This window comes from Anopheles stephensi, unplaced genomic scaffold, assembly GCF_013141755.1.
Source record: "Anopheles stephensi strain Indian unplaced genomic scaffold, UCI_ANSTEP_V1.0 ucontig420, whole genome shotgun sequence".
NCBI classification, from domain to species: Eukaryota; Metazoa; Arthropoda; class Insecta; order Diptera; family Culicidae; genus Anopheles; species Anopheles stephensi.
The window spans coordinates 6,821-27,811 of record NW_023405370.1 but is presented as its reverse complement, the minus strand read 5'-3'; the positions used below and the strand labels follow the sequence as shown (position 1 = coordinate 27,811).

Sequence of the window (20,991 nt, the reverse complement as noted above, 5' to 3'; positions counted from 1 at the left end):
CCACGGGATCCTGAGAGTGGGGGGACGTTTGACGGAATGCGTAGGCATCAACAATTCCTCACGGAACCCGATCATCCTTCCTCGGCGAGACTACGGAACCGATCTCATTATTCGGGAGCACCACGAAAGGTACAAACACGGCAACCACAACACGGTTTTGAGCGAATTAAGGATGCGGTACCACATCCCTAAACTGCTGGGGGAATATCGACGCGTTAGGAGAGATTGTCAGTGGTGCAAAGTGAACAACGCGCGACCGGAGCCACCGCTAATGGGTAATTTACCACAACAAAGAACCGCATTTTATTAACGTGCCTTTTCCTTCACAGGGATCGACTACTTCGGCCCGTTTTCTCTGCTTCACGTCGAGAGCTGTACATCTCGAGATAGCGGCGTCCCTCAACACAGCGTCATGCATACTGGCGCCTCACTTTGGCGGCTGCTGGGAGCGTTTGGTACGTTCCGTGAAGAAGGTACTGCATCAGTTCGTGTTCCCCAAGCGCCCTACGGATGAAGTAATGCTGTCAACGTTCACGGAGATCGAACTCATCCTTAATTCGAGACCACTTACCTACGTGCCCCTGAACGACGGACTGGCCGACCCTATAACACGAATAACACGCCAAAAGGACGAATTGTCTCAATAATACCTGGAAAGGACGGTCAAGTTAGGCAAGCCACGGTACAAACGAGCAGTGGAACTTACGTTAGACCCGCACACAAATTAGCAGTCTTAGATGTATCAGCTTAGTAGAAAACCGCACGGCAAGAGTCGAATACAGAATATAGCGAAAGTAACAAACAGCAAGCAAGCAAATAAACAAACAAACAAACGCACACACACACGAGGCAACTGACAGAAGATGGGACGTGAAGCCACGGTTTGTACAATCGCGAAAGAAAGGTGTGTCATCACGAAGATCGGGTTTATAAAGTCGGTAATTTATAAACCTTTTAGCATTGAGGTGTTTATTATCGCCTAACAAATATATTTAACCGTGGCGCACTTGGGGGGACAATGTTGGAAAGCAAAGGAACACAAGAAAGAAGAGGAAAGATCGGAAAAAGGGAGCTCGCGTCTACCCGACGGGAATGAGCAAGAGCAGTCTGGAAACGAGGTTGAAACGACGAACTAATTTTTTACTAATTTTTTGATTTCTCTCTGCATTAAAGATTTCTAAAAAATTCAACCGCGTTTCAACACCGGTGTCTTCAGGAGAGCGTTCCAGCACTATATTGATTCTCGGACCACTTCCTGGACGCGTGGCGGGGCTGCAATCGGGAGCTGCAACAAACGGACAGTGGTTAAGAACGTGTGACAGTATTTGGCTGAATTTGCGAAAGTGAACGGTATGTGCGCTCTTACCCGATGCCCAAATCCTTGTTTCGTACATCGTCAAACGACGGCTAGATGTTCCGTTCCTGTGCGTTCCTGCGACGGAGCAAAAAAAAAAAAAAAAAACATCACCGTGAGTATAATCAAGCACATCCGTTGGTGTCCGGAACACGGTGGTTGATGTTACCGTCATCGTTACCGGAATGCGAAACTACTCACCCAACGTATGCACTGGACGTACCGCGCATTCAGCATCCAGAAGTATCGTCTAGCAGAAGAGCGTGTGAAACAACAATTACAACACACTGCCCCCCGGCAGACCGGCAGACATCCACGCGCACGAAACACTCTCCATCACGCGATGGCCACTTGCACGCATCTCAGGCAGTCCTGGATGCTGGAGAGACTCAGCACACGCGCATTGGTAAGCCTGGCAGGATGTGCACAGCAAACACAAATCACTCGCGCGAGCTTTCTTTCGTGTATTTGGTAACTGGATCGAGCGGAGGTAACAGGAAGCCTCCGAATTCTGTCCGGGGGGCAGGCCGCCCGCCTGTGGTGTTTTCAACGCAAAGACGTCGAATTAACGTCGAGCATACACTTTCAAACACTGTGTGTAACGGGCGAATGCGAGGCCGGCACACGGAACACGAAACACTTAATTGAAAACATGAGAAACACGGCAAATCTCTGTATGCCTACTAGACAACATTAAATAATAACAGTGTGAATTGAAAACACATCTCAGCACACATTGGAAACCATCCATAGGAATAATTAATAAGTAAAAGTCAGGCATGCGTTGAAACCATTATTTAGCAAGCTGACGTGTGCAACAGACGCTTTTTCCACTGTGTCTCATATCAGCAACATTTTTTATCGAAAATGGCCAGCCGTAAGATCGGAAACCGTCGCAACGATACGTTGCACCTGGAGAAACTCACGTTTGAACTGAAGAAAAAACTGAACGAGCTGCCACGAGTGAGCAACGTGACATCAGATGACAACGGACCATGCACAGCGGCAGATTTAAGGGTTTGGGAATACAAGAACTTCGTTTTTATGCCGGACGACATGAAGCGTTTTTACATGTCGACCGATGGGATGCACACGAGCTGGACGTACAACTATTCGAAGCGCGCAAAATTACGTGTAGGCCACCTCTACATACCTAAATTGACGCACATCCAGAACCTCGAACTGAAAGGACCGGGAACTGTTTTCGAGCTCGAGCGCATAGGTGACAGGGGTTTCGTTTTGCTCGTGTACAAGACAAATGTTACAACCCGTCCGGAAATTTATTTGTTGGAAGTGGGATCGTGGAAGTGGACACTGTTGGCGGACTCCTTTACGACATACTTACGCATGAGCATCGAGCATCTCGGGCTACCATGTTGGCAGTTAGCCTTTGCCAGCTGTCGCCTGCCAGGGTGGGCTGAACAGCTGTTTTTGGTGCTGGCTCCACATTTGCTTTTGGACAATGACGAAATGCTAGGACCGAAGAGCGCGCCGGTATACCACCGAGCGCAGCACCCGCTCAATGTGCTAGATCCGGCTAGATTTTGGACCACGGTACGACGCATGCACTCGGCACATGAATAGCCAACGACCAACGAGAACGAGAACGAGGTGGCCAAGGAGGATTACTTTACCATTACGTTAGACCATTACGCATTTAAAATAAACAATAAATAGTCACTGCACGGCCACTGTTTCAATTACACAGAAATGTAGTTTTATTTCTATCTAAAGCTTACTTTTGTTTTCTTCCCATTCGCATTCCCATTCCGCATTCCAGGGACCAGCTTTGCCCGTGAACAACACAACACACATGGTTTGGTCTGATAATTGTACACAGTTTTGAGATTGTATCGAAGGATCGAATAAAATTGCTTCACAAACTTCATCAACCACCACCACCCAGAAGAGGGTTCCTTGACTGGGTTTTACCCGTAGCAGTATATGGGCACCTGGGCAATACACAGTGCTGGGCAGACAGCACTGCGCAACGAACACAACTTGTACATCACGCACGCACGCACGCACGCACACACACACACACACACATATCATTTGTTTATTTACACCCATACAATTCATTACCTTGCACCGTACGATATTCAAACATTGTGCGAGAAGCGACCGCATTGCCGGGCCAGTATGAATGCCGTGCGTTTATAGTGCAGTGCTGGGTGCGCGCGTGTTTGGCGCACTACTGTGAGGCGAAACTAACAACGACGCCGGTGATTCGCGATGCTGGGAAAAGGTGCGCCAGTGGAAATGATGGCTTGTACAGCGCGCACAGCTGCCAGTACTGCTCGCCGCCTGAGAAGGGCCCGATCAACGCGGCCAGCTTTGTATGGGCGTGCGTCTATGCGGCAGTGCTGAAAATTCGTGATTTTTTCGCAACTACCCCCACGGGGGACTAAAAACGACGGGGCCGGGGGCAAAAGGAGTGCCAATGGGAGTGATCTGGTTGTTTGTACAACGCGTACGTCGGTGCCATCACTGGTGCCGGTACAATAATATTACAATGTGCATGTTCATAGGCGACGACATAGTTTAAAAAAAAAACGATGACACTTATCGTCTCAAAACCGTCGTCGTTGGTCTAAATAAACGCGTCCTCGAGGCGAAAATGCGCGAACGCATTAAACGTCGGGTAAAAGGTCGGCCACAAATTATGCTAAAACGACTGGAAAACAGAAACTCCACATAAAAAAAAAAAAAACAAAACGAAAGTTTCATCAAAAAGCTGCATGACTGCTCATGGGGATTTGAATCCCGGCCATGCCATGTGTAGACCAGCGCCGCTGTAGCGTCGGTGATATTCGCGAGATGTTCCATCGAGTAGGAATGAAGAAGGACGACCAACGCAGCCAAATGATATTCTGGGACGACCTTCGAGGCGAACCTGCTGTTTACGTGGTTACCGTTATGACGTTTGGTGCAGCATGCTCGCCCACTAGCGCACAGTTCGTGAAAAACCGAAATGCATCACGTTTCCGGCAGGATTTCCCGCGAGCGGTGGAATGCATCGAAGAGGAACATTATGTCGATGACATGCTTGTCAACGTGGAAACGGAAGAGGAAGCTACTGAGCAAGCTAAAACGGTTCGCTATATTCACGCGAAAGGGGGCTTCGAGATACGGAATTGGGCGTCCAATTCACGCAAGGTGGTTGATTCAATGCAGGAAGGGCCTACGCCTATTCTGAACGACCACGGGATCCTGAGAGTGGGGGGACGTTTGACGGAATGCGTAGGCATCAACAATTCCTCACGGAACCCGATCATCCTTCCTCGGCGAGACTACGGAACCGATCTCATTATTCGGGAGCACCACGAAAGGTACAAACACGGCAACCACAACACGGTTTTGAGCGAATTAAGGATGCGGTACCACATCCCTAAACTGCTGGGGGAATATCGACGCGTTAGGAGAGATTGTCAGTGGTGCAAAGTGAACAACGCGCGACCGGAGCCACCGCTAATGGGTAATTTACCACAACAAAGAACCGCATTTTATTAACGTGCCTTTTCCTTCACAGGGATCGACTACTTCGGCCCGTTTTCTCTGCTTCACGTCGAGAGCTGTACATCTCGAGATAGCGGCGTCCCTCAACACAGCGTCATGCATACTGGCGCCTCACTTTGGCGGCTGCTGGGAGCGTTTGGTACGTTCCGTGAAGAAGGTACTGCATCAGTTCGTGTTCCCCAAGCGCCCTACGGATGAAGTAATGCTGTCAACGTTCACGGAGATCGAACTCATCCTTAATTCGAGACCACTTACCTACGTGCCCCTGAACGACGGACTGGCCGACCCTATAACACGAATAACACGCCAAAAGGACGAATTGTCTCAATAATACCTGGAAAGGACGGTCAAGTTAGGCAAGCCACGGTACAAACGAGCAGTGGAACTTACGTTAGACCCGCACACAAATTAGCAGTCTTAGATGTATCAGCTTAGTAGAAAACCGCACGGCAAGAGTCGAATACAGAATATAGCGAAAGTAACAAACAGCAAGCAAGCAAATAAACAAACAAACAAACGCACACACACACGAGGCAACTGACAGAAGATGGGACGTGAAGCCACGGTTTGTACAATCGCGAAAGAAAGGTGTGTCATCACGAAGATCGGGTTTATAAAGTCGGTAATTTATAAACCTTTTAGCATTGAGGTGTTTATTATCGCCTAACAAATATATTTAACCGTGGCGCACTTGGGGGGACAATGTTGGAAAGCAAAGGAACACAAGAAAGAAGAGGAAAGATCGGAAAAAGGGAGCTCGCGTCTACCCGACGGGAATGAGCAAGAGCAGTCTGGAAACGAGGTTGAAACGACGAACTAATTTTTTACTAATTTTTTGATTTCTCTCTGCATTAAAGATTTCTAAAAAATTCAACCGCGTTTCAACACCGGTGTCTTCAGGAGAGCGTTCCAGCACTATATTGATTCTCGGACCACTTCCTGGACGCGTGGCGGGGCTGCAATCGGGAGCTGCAACAAACGGACAGTGGTTAAGAACGTGTGACAGTATTTGGCTGAATTTGCGAAAGTGAACGGTATGTGCGCTCTTACCCGATGCCCAAATCCTTGTTTCGTACATCGTCAAACGACGGCTAGATGTTCCGTTCCTGTGCGTTCCTGCGACGGAGCAAAAAAAAAAAAAAAAAACATCACCGTGAGTATAATCAAGCACATCCGTTGGTGTCCGGAACACGGTGGTTGATGTTACCGTCATCGTTACCGGAATGCGAAACTACTCACCCAACGTATGCACTGGACGTACCGCGCATTCAGCATCCAGAAGTATCGTCTAGCAGAAGAGCGTGTGAAACAACAATTACAACACACTGCCCCCCGGCAGACCGGCAGACATCCACGCGCACGAAACACTCTCCATCACGCGATGGCCACTTGCACGCATCTCAGGCAGTCCTGGATGCTGGAGAGACTCAGCACACGCGCATTGGTAAGCCTGGCAGGATGTGCACAGCAAACACAAATCACTCGCGCGAGCTTTCTTTCGTGTATTTGGTAACTGGATCGAGCGGAGGTAACAGGAAGCCTCCGAATTCTGTCCGGGGGGCAGGCCGCCCGCCTGTGGTGTTTTCAACGCAAAGACGTCGAATTAACGTCGAGCATACACTTTCAAACACTGTGTGTAACGGGCGAATGCGAGGCCGGCACACGGAACACGAAACACTTAATTGAAAACATGAGAAACACGGCAAATCTCTGTATGCCTACTAGACAACATTAAATAATAACAGTGTGAATTGAAAACACATCTCAGCACACATTGGAAACCATCCATAGGAATAATTAATAAGTAAAAGTCAGGCATGCGTTGAAACCATTATTTAGCAAGCTGACGTGTGCAACAGACGCTTTTTCCACTGTGTCTCATATCAGCAACATTTTTTATCGAAAATGGCCAGCCGTAAGATCGGAAACCGTCGCAACGATACGTTGCACCTGGAGAAACTCACGTTTGAACTGAAGAAAAAACTGAACGAGCTGCCACGAGTGAGCAACGTGACATCAGATGACAACGGACCATGCACAGCGGCAGATTTAAGGGTTTGGGAATACAAGAACTTCGTTTTTATGCCGGACGACATGAAGCGTTTTTACATGTCGACCGATGGGATGCACACGAGCTGGACGTACAACTATTCGAAGCGCGCAAAATTACGTGTAGGCCACCTCTACATACCTAAATTGACGCACATCCAGAACCTCGAACTGAAAGGACCGGGAACTGTTTTCGAGCTCGAGCGCATAGGTGACAGGGGTTTCGTTTTGCTCGTGTACAAGACAAATGTTACAACCCGTCCGGAAATTTATTTGTTGGAAGTGGGATCGTGGAAGTGGACACTGTTGGCGGACTCCTTTACGACATACTTACGCATGAGCATCGAGCATCTCGGGCTACCATGTTGGCAGTTAGCCTTTGCCAGCTGTCGCCTGCCAGGGTGGGCTGAACAGCTGTTTTTGGTGCTGGCTCCACATTTGCTTTTGGACAATGACGAAATGCTAGGACCGAAGAGCGCGCCGGTATACCACCGAGCGCAGCACCCGCTCAATGTGCTAGATCCGGCTAGATTTTGGACCACGGTACGACGCATGCACTCGGCACATGAATAGCCAACGACCAACGAGAACGAGAACGAGGTGGCCAAGGAGGATTACTTTACCATTACGTTAGACCATTACGCATTTAAAATAAACAATAAATAGTCACTGCACGGCCACTGTTTCAATTACACAGAAATGTAGTTTTATTTCTATCTAAAGCTTACTTTTGTTTTCTTCCCATTCGCATTCCCATTCCGCATTCCAGGGACCAGCTTTGCCCGTGAACAACACAACACACATGGTTTGGTCTGATAATTGTACACAGTTTTGAGATTGTATCGAAGGATCGAATAAAATTGCTTCACAAACTTCATCAACCACCACCACCCAGAAGAGGGTTCCTTGACTGGGTTTTACCCGTAGCAGTATATGGGCACCTGGGCAATACACAGTGCTGGGCAGACAGCACTGCGCAACGAACACAACTTGTACATCACGCACGCACGCACGCACGCACACACACACACACACACATATCATTTGTTTATTTACACCCATACAATTCATTACCTTGCACCGTACGATATTCAAACATTGTGCGAGAAGCGACCGCATTGCCGGGCCAGTATGAATGCCGTGCGTTTATAGTGCAGTGCTGGGTGCGCGCGTGTTTGGCGCACTACTGTGAGGCGAAACTAACAACGACGCCGGTGATTCGCGATGCTGGGAAAAGGTGCGCCAGTGGAAATGATGGCTTGTACAGCGCGCACAGCTGCCAGTACTGCTCGCCGCCTGAGAAGGGCCCGATCAACGCGGCCAGCTTTGTATGGGCGTGCGTCTATGCGGCAGTGCTGAAAATTCGTGATTTTTTCGCAACTACCCCCACGGGGGACTAAAAACGACGGGGCCGGGGGCAAAAGGAGTGCCAATGGGAGTGATCTGGTTGTTTGTACAACGCGTACGTCGGTGCCATCACTGGTGCCGGTACAATAATATTACAATGTGCATGTTCATAGGCGACGACATAGTTTAAAAAAAAAACGATGACACTTATCGTCTCAAAACCGTCGTCGTTGGTCTAAATAAACGCGTCCTCGAGGCGAAAATGCGCGAACGCATTAAACGTCGGGTAAAAGGTCGGCCACAAATTATGCTAAAACGACTGGAAAACAGAAACTCCACATAAAAAAAAAAAAAACAAAACGAAAGTTTCATCAAAAAGCTGCATGACTGCTCATGGGGATTTGAATCCCGGCCATGCCATGTGTAGACCAGCGCCGCTGTAGCGTCGGTGATATTCGCGAGATGTTCCATCGAGTAGGAATGAAGAAGGACGACCAACGCAGCCAAATGATATTCTGGGACGACCTTCGAGGCGAACCTGCTGTTTACGTGGTTACCGTTATGACGTTTGGTGCAGCATGCTCGCCCACTAGCGCACAGTTCGTGAAAAACCGAAATGCATCACGTTTCCGGCAGGATTTCCCGCGAGCGGTGGAATGCATCGAAGAGGAACATTATGTCGATGACATGCTTGTCAACGTGGAAACGGAAGAGGAAGCTACTGAGCAAGCTAAAACGGTTCGCTATATTCACGCGAAAGGGGGCTTCGAGATACGGAATTGGGCGTCCAATTCACGCAAGGTGGTTGATTCAATGCAGGAAGGGCCTACGCCTATTCTGAACGACCACGGGATCCTGAGAGTGGGGGGACGTTTGACGGAATGCGTAGGCATCAACAATTCCTCACGGAACCCGATCATCCTTCCTCGGCGAGACTACGGAACCGATCTCATTATTCGGGAGCACCACGAAAGGTACAAACACGGCAACCACAACACGGTTTTGAGCGAATTAAGGATGCGGTACCACATCCCTAAACTGCTGGGGGAATATCGACGCGTTAGGAGAGATTGTCAGTGGTGCAAAGTGAACAACGCGCGACCGGAGCCACCGCTAATGGGTAATTTACCACAACAAAGAACCGCATTTTATTAACGTGCCTTTTCCTTCACAGGGATCGACTACTTCGGCCCGTTTTCTCTGCTTCACGTCGAGAGCTGTACATCTCGAGATAGCGGCGTCCCTCAACACAGCGTCATGCATACTGGCGCCTCACTTTGGCGGCTGCTGGGAGCGTTTGGTACGTTCCGTGAAGAAGGTACTGCATCAGTTCGTGTTCCCCAAGCGCCCTACGGATGAAGTAATGCTGTCAACGTTCACGGAGATCGAACTCATCCTTAATTCGAGACCACTTACCTACGTGCCCCTGAACGACGGACTGGCCGACCCTATAACACGAATAACACGCCAAAAGGACGAATTGTCTCAATAATACCTGGAAAGGACGGTCAAGTTAGGCAAGCCACGGTACAAACGAGCAGTGGAACTTACGTTAGACCCGCACACAAATTAGCAGTCTTAGATGTATCAGCTTAGTAGAAAACCGCACGGCAAGAGTCGAATACAGAATATAGCGAAAGTAACAAACAGCAAGCAAGCAAATAAACAAACAAACAAACGCACACACACACGAGGCAACTGACAGAAGATGGGACGTGAAGCCACGGTTTGTACAATCGCGAAAGAAAGGTGTGTCATCACGAAGATCGGGTTTATAAAGTCGGTAATTTATAAACCTTTTAGCATTGAGGTGTTTATTATCGCCTAACAAATATATTTAACCGTGGCGCACTTGGGGGGACAATGTTGGAAAGCAAAGGAACACAAGAAAGAAGAGGAAAGATCGGAAAAAGGGAGCTCGCGTCTACCCGACGGGAATGAGCAAGAGCAGTCTGGAAACGAGGTTGAAACGACGAACTAATTTTTTACTAATTTTTTGATTTCTCTCTGCATTAAAGATTTCTAAAAAATTCAACCGCGTTTCAACACCGGTGTCTTCAGGAGAGCGTTCCAGCACTATATTGATTCTCGGACCACTTCCTGGACGCGTGGCGGGGCTGCAATCGGGAGCTGCAACAAACGGACAGTGGTTAAGAACGTGTGACAGTATTTGGCTGAATTTGCGAAAGTGAACGGTATGTGCGCTCTTACCCGATGCCCAAATCCTTGTTTCGTACATCGTCAAACGACGGCTAGATGTTCCGTTCCTGTGCGTTCCTGCGACGGAGCAAAAAAAAAAAAAAAAACATCACCGTGAGTATAATCAAGCACATCCGTTGGTGTCCGGAACACGGTGGTTGATGTTACCGTCATCGTTACCGGAATGCGAAACTACTCACCCAACGTATGCACTGGACGTACCGCGCATTCAGCATCCAGAAGTATCGTCTAGCAGAAGAGCGTGTGAAACAACAATTACAACACACTGCCCCCCGGCAGACCGGCAGACATCCACGCGCACGAAACACTCTCCATCACGCGATGGCCACTTGCACGCATCTCAGGCAGTCCTGGATGCTGGAGAGACTCAGCACACGCGCATTGGTAAGCCTGGCAGGATGTGCACAGCAAACACAAATCACTCGCGCGAGCTTTCTTTCGTGTATTTGGTAACTGGATCGAGCGGAGGTAACAGGAAGCCTCCGAATTCTGTCCGGGGGGCAGGCCGCCCGCCTGTGGTGTTTTCAACGCAAAGACGTCGAATTAACGTCGAGCATACACTTTCAAACACTGTGTGTAACGGGCGAATGCGAGGCCGGCACACGGAACACGAAACACTAATTGAAAACATGAGAAACACGGCAAATCTCTGTATGCCTACTAGACAACATTAGATAATAACAGTGTGAATTGAAAACACATCTCAGCACACATTGGAAACCATCCATAGGAATAATTAATAAGTAAAAGTCAGGCATGCGTTGAAACCATTATTTAGCAAGCTGACGTGTGCAACAGACGCTTTTTCCACTGTGTCTCATATCAGCAACATTTTTTATCGAAAATGGCCAGCCGTAAGATCGGAAACCGTCGCAACGATACGTTGCACCTGGAGAAACTGACGTTTGAACTGAAGAAAAAACTGAACGAGCTGCCACGAGTGAGCAACGTGACATCAGATGACAACGGACCATGCACAGCGGCAGATTTAAGGGTTTGGGAATACAAGAACTTCGTTTTTATGCCGGACGACATGAAGCGTTTTTACATGTCGACCGATGGGATGCACACGAGCTGGACGTACAACTATTCGAAGCGCGCAAAATTACGTGTAGGCCACCTCTACATACCTAAATTGACGCACATCCAGAACCTCGAACTGAAAGGACCGGGAACTGTTTTCGAGCTCGAGCGCATAGGTGACAGGGGTTTCGTTTTGCTCGTGTACAAGACAAATGTTACAACCCGTCCGGAAATTTATTTGTTGGAAGTGGGATCGTGGAAGTGGACACTGTTGGCGGACTCCTTTACGACATACTTACGCATGAGCATCGAGCATCTCGGGCTACCATGTTGGCAGTTAGCCTTTGCCAGCTGTCGCCTGCCAGGGTGGGCTGAACAGCTGTTTTTGGTGCTGGCTCCACATTTGCTTTTGGACAATGACGAAATGCTAGGACCGAAGAGCGCGCCGGTATACCACCGAGCGCAGCACCCGCTCAATGTGCTAGATCCGGCTAGATTTTGGACCACGGTACGACGCATGCACTCGGCACATGAATAGCCAACGACCAACGAGAACGAGAACGAGGTGGCCAAGGAGGATTACTTTACCATTACGTTAGACCATTACGCATTTAAAATAAACAATAAATAGTCACTGCACGGCCACTGTTTCAATTACACAGAAATGTAGTTTTATTTCTATCTAAAGCTTACTTTTGTTTTCTTCCCATTCGCATTCCCATTCCGCATTCCAGGGACCAGCTTTGCCCGTGAACAACACAACACACATGGTTTGGTCTGATAATTGTACACAGTTTTGAGATTGTATCGAAGGATCGAATAAAATTGCTTCACAAACTTCATCAACCACCACCACCCAGAAGAGGGTTCCTTGACTGGGTTTTACCCGTAGCAGTATATGGGCACCTGGGCAATACACAGTGCTGGGCAGACAGCACTGCGCAACGAACACAACTTGTACATGACGCACACACACACACACACACACACACACACACACGCACACACATCATTTGTTTATTTACACCCATACAATTCATTACCTTGCACCGTTCGATATTCAAACATTGTGCGAGAAGCGACCGCGTTGCCGGGCCAGTATGAATGCGGTGCGTTTATAGTGCAGTGCTGGGTGCGCGCGTGTTTGGCGCACTACTGTGAGGCGAAACTAACAACGACGCCGGTGATTCGCGATGCTGGGAAAAGGTGCGCCAGTGGGAATGATGGCTTGTACAGCGCGCACAGCTGCCAGTACTGCACGCCGCCTGAGAAGGGCCCGATCAACGCGGCCAGGTTTGTATGGGCGTGCGTCTATGCGGCAGTGTTGAAAATTCGTGATTTTTTCACAACTACCCCCACGGGGGACTAAAAACGACGGGGCCGGGGGCAAAAGGAGTGCCAATGGGAGTGATCTGGTTGTTTGTACAACGCGTACGTCGGTGCCATCACTGGTGCCGGTACAATAATATTACAATGTGCATGTTCATAGGCGACGACATAGTTTAAAAAAAAAACGATGACACTTATCGTCTCAAAACCGTCGTCGTTGGTCTAAATAAACGCGTCCTCGAGGCGAAAATGCGCGAACGCATTAAACGTCGGGTAAAAGGTCGGCCACAAATTATGCTAAAACGACTGGAAAACAGAAACTCCACATAAAAAAAAAAAAAACAAAACGAAAGTTTCATCAAAAAGCTGCATGACTGCTCATGGGGATTTGAATCCCGGCCATGCCATGTGAAGACCAGCGCCGCTGTAGCGTCGGTGATATTCGCGAGATGTTCCATCGAGTAGGAATGAAGAAGGACGACCAACGCAGCCAAATGATATTCTGGGACGACCTTCGAGGCGAACCTGCTGTTTACGTGGTTACCGTTATGACGTTTGGTGCAGCATGCTCGCCCACTAGCGCACAGTTCGTGAAAAACCGAAATGCATCACGTTTCCGGCAGGATTTCCCGCGAGCGGTGGAATGCATCGAAGAGGAACATTATGTCGATGACATGCTTGTCAACGTGGAAACGGAAGAGGAAGCTGCTGAGCAAGCTAAAACGGTTCGCTATATTCACGCGAAAGGGGGCTTCGAGATACGGAATTGGGCGTCCAATTCACGCAAGGTGGTTGATTCAATGCAGGAAGGGCCTACAACAGCGAAATCGTCAGCTTGCGCAAACAGACCCCGCAAAAGCACCCGTGGAAAAGGGGGGTCGAGAAGAAAAGCAGCATCTATAAGCTCTCGCCTATTCTGAACGACCACAGGATCCTGAGAGTGGGGGGACGTTTGACGGAATGCGTAGGCATCAACAATTTCTCACGGAACCCGATCATCCTTCCTCGGCGAGACTACGGAACCGATCTCATTATTCGGGAGCACCACGAAAGGTACAAACACGGCAACCACAACACGGTTTTGAGCGAATTAAGGATGCGGTACCACATCCCTAAACTGCTGGGGGAATATCGACGCGTTAGGAGAGATTGTCAGTGGTGCAAAGTGAACAACGCGCGACCGGAGCCACCGCTAATGGGTAATTTACCACAACAAAGAACCGCATTTTATTAACGTGCCTTTTCCTTCACAGGGATCGACTACTTCGGCCCGTTTTCTCTGCTTCACGTCGAGAGCTGTACATCTCGAGATAGCGGCGTCCCTCAACACAGCGTCATGCATACTGGCGCCTCACTTTGGCGGCTGCTGGGAGCGTTTGGTACGTTCCGTGAAGAAGGTACTGAATCAGTTCGTGTTCCCCAAGCGCCCTACGGATGAAGTAATGCTGTCAACGTTCACGGAGATCGAACTCACCCTTAATTCGAGACCACTTACCTACGTGCCCCTGAACGACGGACTGGCCGACCCTATAACACGAATAACACGCCAAAAGGACGAATTGTCTCAATAATACCTGGAAAGGACGGTCAAGTTAGGCAAGCCACGGTACAAACGAGCAGTGGAACTTACGTTAGACCCGCACACAAATTAGCAGTCTTAGATGTATCAGCTTAGTAGAAAACCGCACGGCAAGAGTCGAATACAGAATATAGCGAAAGTAACAAACAGCAAGCAAGCAAATAAACAAACAAACAAACGCACACACACACGAGGCAACTGACAGAAGATGGGACGTGAAGCCACGGTTTGTACAATCGCGAAAGAAAGGTGTGTCATCACGAAGATCGGGTTTATAAAGTCGGTAATTTATAAACCTTTTAGCATTGAGGTGTTTATTATCGCCTAACAAATATATTTAACCGTGGCGCACTTGGGGGGACAATGTTGGAAAGCAAAGGAACACAAGAAAGAAGAGGAAAGATCGGAAAAAGGGAGCTCGCGTCTACCCGACGGGAATGAGCAAGAGCAGTCTGGAAACGAGGTTGAAACGACGAACTAATTTTTTACTAATTTTTTGATTTCTCTCTGCATTAAAGATTTCTAAAAAATTCAACCGCGTTTCAACACCGGTGTCTTCAGGAGAGCGTTCCAGCACTATATTGATTCTCGGACCACTTCCTGGACGCGTGGCGGGGCTGCAATCGGGAGCTGCAACAAACGGACAGTGGTTAAGAACGTGTGACAGTATTTGGCTGAATTTGCGAAAGTGAACGGTATGTGCGCTCTTACCCGATGCCCAAATCCTTGTTTCGTACATCGTCAAACGACGGCTAGATGTTCCGTTCCTGTGCGTTCCTGCGACGGAGCAAAAAAAAAAAAAAAACATCACCGTGAGTATAATCAAGCACATCCGTTGGTGTCCGGAACACGGTGGTTGATGTTACCGTCATCGTTACCGGAATGCGAAACTACTCACCCAACGTATGCACTGGACGTACCGCGCATTCAGCATCCAGAAGTATCGTCTAGCAGAAGAGCGTGTGAAACAACAATTACAACACACTGCCCCCCGGCAGACCGGCAGACATCCACGCGCACGAAACACTCTCCATCACGCGATGGCCACTTGCACGCATCTCAGGCAGTCCTGGATGCTGGAGAGACTCAGCACACGCGCATTGGTAAGCCTGGCAGGATGTGCACAGCAAACACAAATCACTCGCGCGAGCTTTCTTTCGTGTATTTGGTAACTGGATCGAGCGGAGGTAACAGGAAGCCTCCGAATTCTGTCCGGGGGGCAGGCCGCCCGCCTGTGGTGTTTTCAACGCAAAGACGTCGAATTAACGTCGAGTATACACTTTCAAACACTGTGTGTAACGGGCGAATGCGAGGCCGGCACAAGGAACACGAAACACTAAATTGAAAACATGAGAAACACGGCAAATCGCTGTATGCCTACTAGACAACATTAGATAATAACAGTGTGAATTGAAAACACATCTCAGCACACATTGCTACCATCCATAGGAATAATTAATAAGTAAAAGTCAGGCATGCGTTGAAACCATTATTTAGCAAGCTGACGTGTGTAACAGACGCTTTTTCCACTGTGTCTCATATCAGCAACATATTTTATCGAAAATGGCCAGCCGTAAGATCGGAAACCGTCGCAACGATACGTTGCACCTGGAGAAACTGACGTTTGAATTGAAGAAAAAACTGAACGAGCTGCCACGAGTGAGCAACGTGACATCAGATGACAACGGACCATGCACAGCGGCAGATTTAAGGGTTTGGGAATACAAGAACTTCGTTTTTATGCCGGACGACATGAAGCGTTTTTACATGTCGACCGATGGGATGCACACGAGCTGGACGTACAACTATTCGAAGCGCGCAAAATTACGTGTAGGCCATCTCTACATACCTAAATTGACGCACATCCAGAACCTCGAACTGAAAGGACCGGGAACTGTTTTCGAGCTCGAGCGCATAGGTGACAGGGGTTTCGTTTTGCTCGTGTACAAGACAAATGTTACAACCCGTCCGGAAATTTATTTGTTGGAAGTGGGATCGTGGAAGTGGACACTGTTGGCGGACTCCTTTACGACATACTTACACATGAGCATCGAGCATCTCGGGCTACCATGTTGGCAGTTAGCCTTTGCCAGCTGTCGCCTGCCAGGGTGGGCTGAACAGCTGTTTTTGGTGCTGGCTCCACATTTGCTTTTGGACGATGACGAAATGCTAGGACCGAAGAGCGCGCCGGTATACCACCGAGCGCAGCACCCGCTCAATGTGCTAGATCCGGCTAGATTTTGGACCACGGTACGACGCATGCGCTCGGCACATGAATAGCCAACGACCAACGACCAACGAGAACGAGGTGGCCAAGGAGGATTACTTTACCATTACGTTAGACCATTACGCATTTAAAATAAACAATAAATAGCCACTGCACGGCCACTGTTTCAATTACATAGAAATGTAGTTTTATTTCTATCTAAAGCTTACTTTTGTTTTCTTCCCATTCGCATTCCCATTCCGCATTTCAGGGACCAGCTTTGCCCGTGAACAACACAACACACATGGTTTGGTCTGATAATTGTACACAGTTTTGAGATTGTATCGAAGGATCGAATAAAATTGCTTCACAAACTTCATCAACCACCACCACCCAGAAGAGGGTTCCTTGACTGGGTTTTACCCGTAGCAGTATATGGGCACCTGGGCAATACACAGTGCTGGGCAGACAGCACTGCGCAACGAACACAACTTACACATGACGCACACACACACACACACACACACACACACACACACGCACACACATCATTTGTTTATTTACACCCATACAATTCATTACCTTGCACCGTTCGATATTCAAACATTGTGCGAGAAGCGACCGCGTTGCCGGGCCAGTATGAATGCGGTGCGTTTATAGTGCAGTGCTGGGTGCGCGCGTGTTTGGCGCACTACTGTGAGGCGAAACTAACAACGACGCCGGTGATTCGCGATGCTGGGAAAAGGTGCGCCAGTGGGAATGATGGCTTGTACAGCGCGCACAGCTGCCAGTACTGCACGCCGCCTGAGAAGGGCCCGATCAACGCGGCCAGGTTTGTATGGGCGTGCGTCTATGCGGCAGTGTTGAAAATTCGTGATTTTTTCACAACTACCCCCACGGGGGACTAAAAACGACGGGGCCGGGGGCAAAAGGAGTGCCAATGGGAGTGATCTGGTTGTTTGTACAACGCGTACGTCGGTGCCATCACTGGTGCCGGTACAATAATATTACAATGTGCATGTTCATAGGCGACGACATAGTTTAAAAAAAAAACGATGACACTTATCGTCTCAAAACCGTCGTCGTTGGTCTAAATAAACGCGTCCTCGAGGCGAAAATGCGCGAACGCATTAAACGTCGGGTAAAAGGTCGGCCACAAATTATGCTAAAACGACTGGAAAACAGAAACTCCACATAAAAAAAAAAAACAAAACGAAAGTTTCATCAAAAAGCTGTATGACTGCTCATGGGGATTTGAATCCCGGCCATGCCATGTGAAGACCAGCGCCGCTGTAGCGTCGGTGATATTCGCGAGATGTTCCATCGAGTAGGAATGAAGAAGGACGACCAACGCAGCCAAATGATATTCTGGGACGACCTTCGAGGCGAACCTGCTGTTTACGTGGTTACCGTTATGACGTTTGGTGCAGCATGCTCGCCCACTAGCGCACAGTTCGTGAAAAACCGAAATGCATCACGTTTCCGGCAGGATTTCCCGCGAGCGGTGGAATGCATCGAAGAGGAACATTATGTCGATGACATGCTTGTCAACGTGGAAACGGAAGAGGAAGCTGCTGAGCAAGCTAAAACGGTTCGCTATATTCACGCGAAAGGGGGCTTCGAGATACGGAATTGGGCGTCCAATTCACGCAAGGTGGTTGATTCAATGCAGGAAGGGCCTACAACAGCGAAATCGTCAGCTTGCGCAAACAGACCCCGCAAAAGCACCCGTGGAAAAGGGGGGTCGAGAAGAAAAGCAGCATCTATAAGCTCTCGCCTATTCTGAACGACCACAGGATCCTGAGAGTGGGGGGACGTTTGACGGAATGCGTAGGCATCAACAATTTCTCACGGAACCCGATCATCCTTCCTCGGCGAGACTACGGAACCGATCTCATTATTCGGGAGCACCACGAAAGGTACAAACACGGCAACCACAACACGGTTTTGAGCGAATTAAGGATGCGGTACCACATCCCTAAACTGCTGGGGGAATATCGACGCGTTAGGAGAGATTGTCAGTGGTGCAAAGTGAACAACGCGCGACCGGAGCCACCGCTAATGGGTAATTTACCACAACAAAGAACCGCATTTTATTAACGTGCCTTTTCCTTCACAGGGATCGACTACTTCGGCCCGTTTTCTCTGCTTCACGTCGAGAGCTGTACATCTCGAGATAGCGGCGTCCCTCAACACAGCGTCATGCATACTGGCGCCTCACTTTGGCGGCTGCTGGGAGCGTTTGGTACGTTCCGTGAAGAAGGTACTGAATCAGTTCGTGTTCCCCAAGCGCCCTACGGATGAAGTAATGCTGTCAACGTTCACGGAGATCGAACTCACCCTTAATTCGAGACCACTTACCTACGTGCCCCTGAACGACGGACTGGCCGACCCTATAACACGAATAACACGCCAAAAGGACGAATTGTCTCAATAATACCTGGAAAGGACGGTCAAGTTAGGCAAGCCACGGTACAAACGAGCAGTGGAACTTACGTTAGACCCGCACACAAATTAGCAGTCTTAGATGTATCAGCTTAGTAGAAAACCGCACGGCAAGAGTCGAATACAGAATATAGCGAAAGTAACAAACAGCAAGCAAGCAAATAAACAAACAAACAAACGCACACACACACGAGGCAACTGACAGAAGATGGGACGTGAAGCCACGGTTTGTACAATCGCGAAAGAAAGGTGTGTCATCACGAAGATCGGGTTTATAAAGTCGGTAATTTATAAACCTTTTAGCATTGAGGTGTTTATTATCGCCTAACAAATATATTTAACCGTGGCGCACTTGGGGGGACAATGTTGGAAAGCAAAGGAACACAAGAAAGAAGAGGAAAGATCGGAAAAAGGGAGCTCGCGTCTACCCGACGGGAATGAGCAAGAGCAGTCTGGAAACGAGGTTGAAACGACGAACTAATTTTTTACTAATTTTTTGATTTCTCTCTGCATTAAAGATTTCTAAAAAATTCAACCGCGTTTCAACACCGGTGTCTTCAGGAGAGCGTTCCAGCACTATATTGATTCTCGGACCACTTCCTGGACGCGTGGCGGGGCTGCAATCGGGAGCTGCAACAAACGGACAGTGGTTAAGAACGTGTGACAGTATTTGGCTGAATTTGCGAAAGTGAACGGTATGTGCGCTCTTACCCGATGCCCAAATCCTTGTTTCGTACATCGTCAAACGACGGCTAGATGTTCCGTTCCTGTGCGTTCCTGCGACGGAGCAAAAAAAAAAAAAAAAACATCACCGTGAGTATAATCAAGCACATCCGTTGGTGTCCGGAACACGGTGGTTGATGTTACCGTCATCGTTACCGGAATGCGAAACTACTCACCCAACGTATGCACTGGACGTACCGCGCATTCAGCATCCAGAAGTATCGTCTAGCAGAAGAGCGTGTGAAACAACAATTACAACACACTGCCCCCCGGCAGACCGGCAGACATCCACGCGCACGAAACACTCTCCATCACGCGATGGCCACTTGCACGCATCTCAGGCAGTCCTGGATGCTGGAGAGACTCAGCACACGCGCATTGGTAAGCCTGGCAGGATGTGCACAGCAAACACAAATCACTCGCGCGAGCTTTCTTTCGTGTATTTGGTAACTGGATCGAGCGGAGGTAACAGGAAGCCTCCGAATTCTGTCCGGGGGGCAGGCCGCCCGCCTGTGGTGTTTTCAACGCAAAGACGTCGAATTAACGTCGAGTATACACTTTCAAACACTGTGTGTAACGGGCGAATGCGAGGCCGGCACAAGGAACACGAAACACTAAATTGAAAACATGAGAAACACGGCAAATCGCTGTATGCCTACTAGACAACATTAGATAATAACAGTGTGAATTGAAAACACATCTCAGCACACATTGCTACCATCCATAGGAATAATTAATAAGTAAAAGTCAGGCATGCGTTGAAACCATTATTTAGCAAGCTGACGTGTGTAACAGACGCTTTTTCCACTGTGTCTCATATCAGCAACATATTTTATCGAAAATGGCCAGCCGTAAGATCGGAAACCGTCGCAACGATACGTTGCACCTGGAGAAACTGACGTTTGAATTGAAGAAAAAACTGAACGAGCTGCCACGAGTGAGTAACGTGACATCAGATGACAACGGACCATGCACAGCGGCAGATTTAAGGGTTTGGGAATACAAGAACTTCGTTTTTATGCCGGACGACATGAAGCGTTTTTACATGTCGACCGATGGGATGCACACGAGCTGGACGTACAACTATTCGAAGCGCGCAAAATTACGTGTAGGCCATCTCTACATACCTAAATTGACGCACATCCAGAACCTCGAACTGAAAGGACCGGGAACTGTTTTCGAGCTCGAGCGCATAGG

The 20,991-nt window shown here is 48.7% G+C and overlaps 5 long non-coding RNA genes across 5 annotated transcripts; all 5 read right to left on the bottom strand.

The window, feature by feature from the left end:
* Positions 1-485: 485 nt before the first annotated feature.
* LOC118516942 lies at positions 486-749 on the bottom strand. The gene is made up of 3 exons (XR_004908180.1): positions 707-749; positions 572-650; positions 486-504 (listed from the first exon to the last, which is right to left on the bottom strand). It is a non-coding gene; the product is annotated as an uncharacterized LOC118516942 (long non-coding RNA).
* Positions 750-5,042: 4,293 nt separating this feature from the next.
* LOC118516940 lies at positions 5,043-5,306 on the bottom strand. The gene is made up of 3 exons (XR_004908178.1): positions 5,264-5,306; positions 5,129-5,207; positions 5,043-5,061 (listed from the first exon to the last, which is right to left on the bottom strand). It is a non-coding gene; the product is annotated as an uncharacterized LOC118516940 (long non-coding RNA).
* A 4,293-nt stretch (positions 5,307-9,599) lies between these two features.
* Positions 9,600-9,863, bottom strand: LOC118516938. The gene is made up of 3 exons (XR_004908176.1): positions 9,821-9,863; positions 9,686-9,764; positions 9,600-9,618 (listed from the first exon to the last, which is right to left on the bottom strand). It is a non-coding gene; the product is annotated as an uncharacterized LOC118516938 (long non-coding RNA).
* Positions 9,864-14,250: 4,387 nt separating this feature from the next.
* Positions 14,251-14,514, bottom strand: LOC118516950. Its single transcript, XR_004908188.1, has 3 exons — positions 14,472-14,514; positions 14,337-14,415; positions 14,251-14,269 (listed from the first exon to the last, which is right to left on the bottom strand). It is a non-coding gene; the product is annotated as an uncharacterized LOC118516950 (long non-coding RNA).
* A 4,387-nt stretch (positions 14,515-18,901) lies between these two features.
* Positions 18,902-19,165, bottom strand: LOC118516949. The gene is made up of 3 exons (XR_004908187.1): positions 19,123-19,165; positions 18,988-19,066; positions 18,902-18,920 (listed from the first exon to the last, which is right to left on the bottom strand). It is a non-coding gene; the product is annotated as an uncharacterized LOC118516949 (long non-coding RNA).
* Between the last annotated feature and the right edge of the window lie 1,826 nt (positions 19,166-20,991).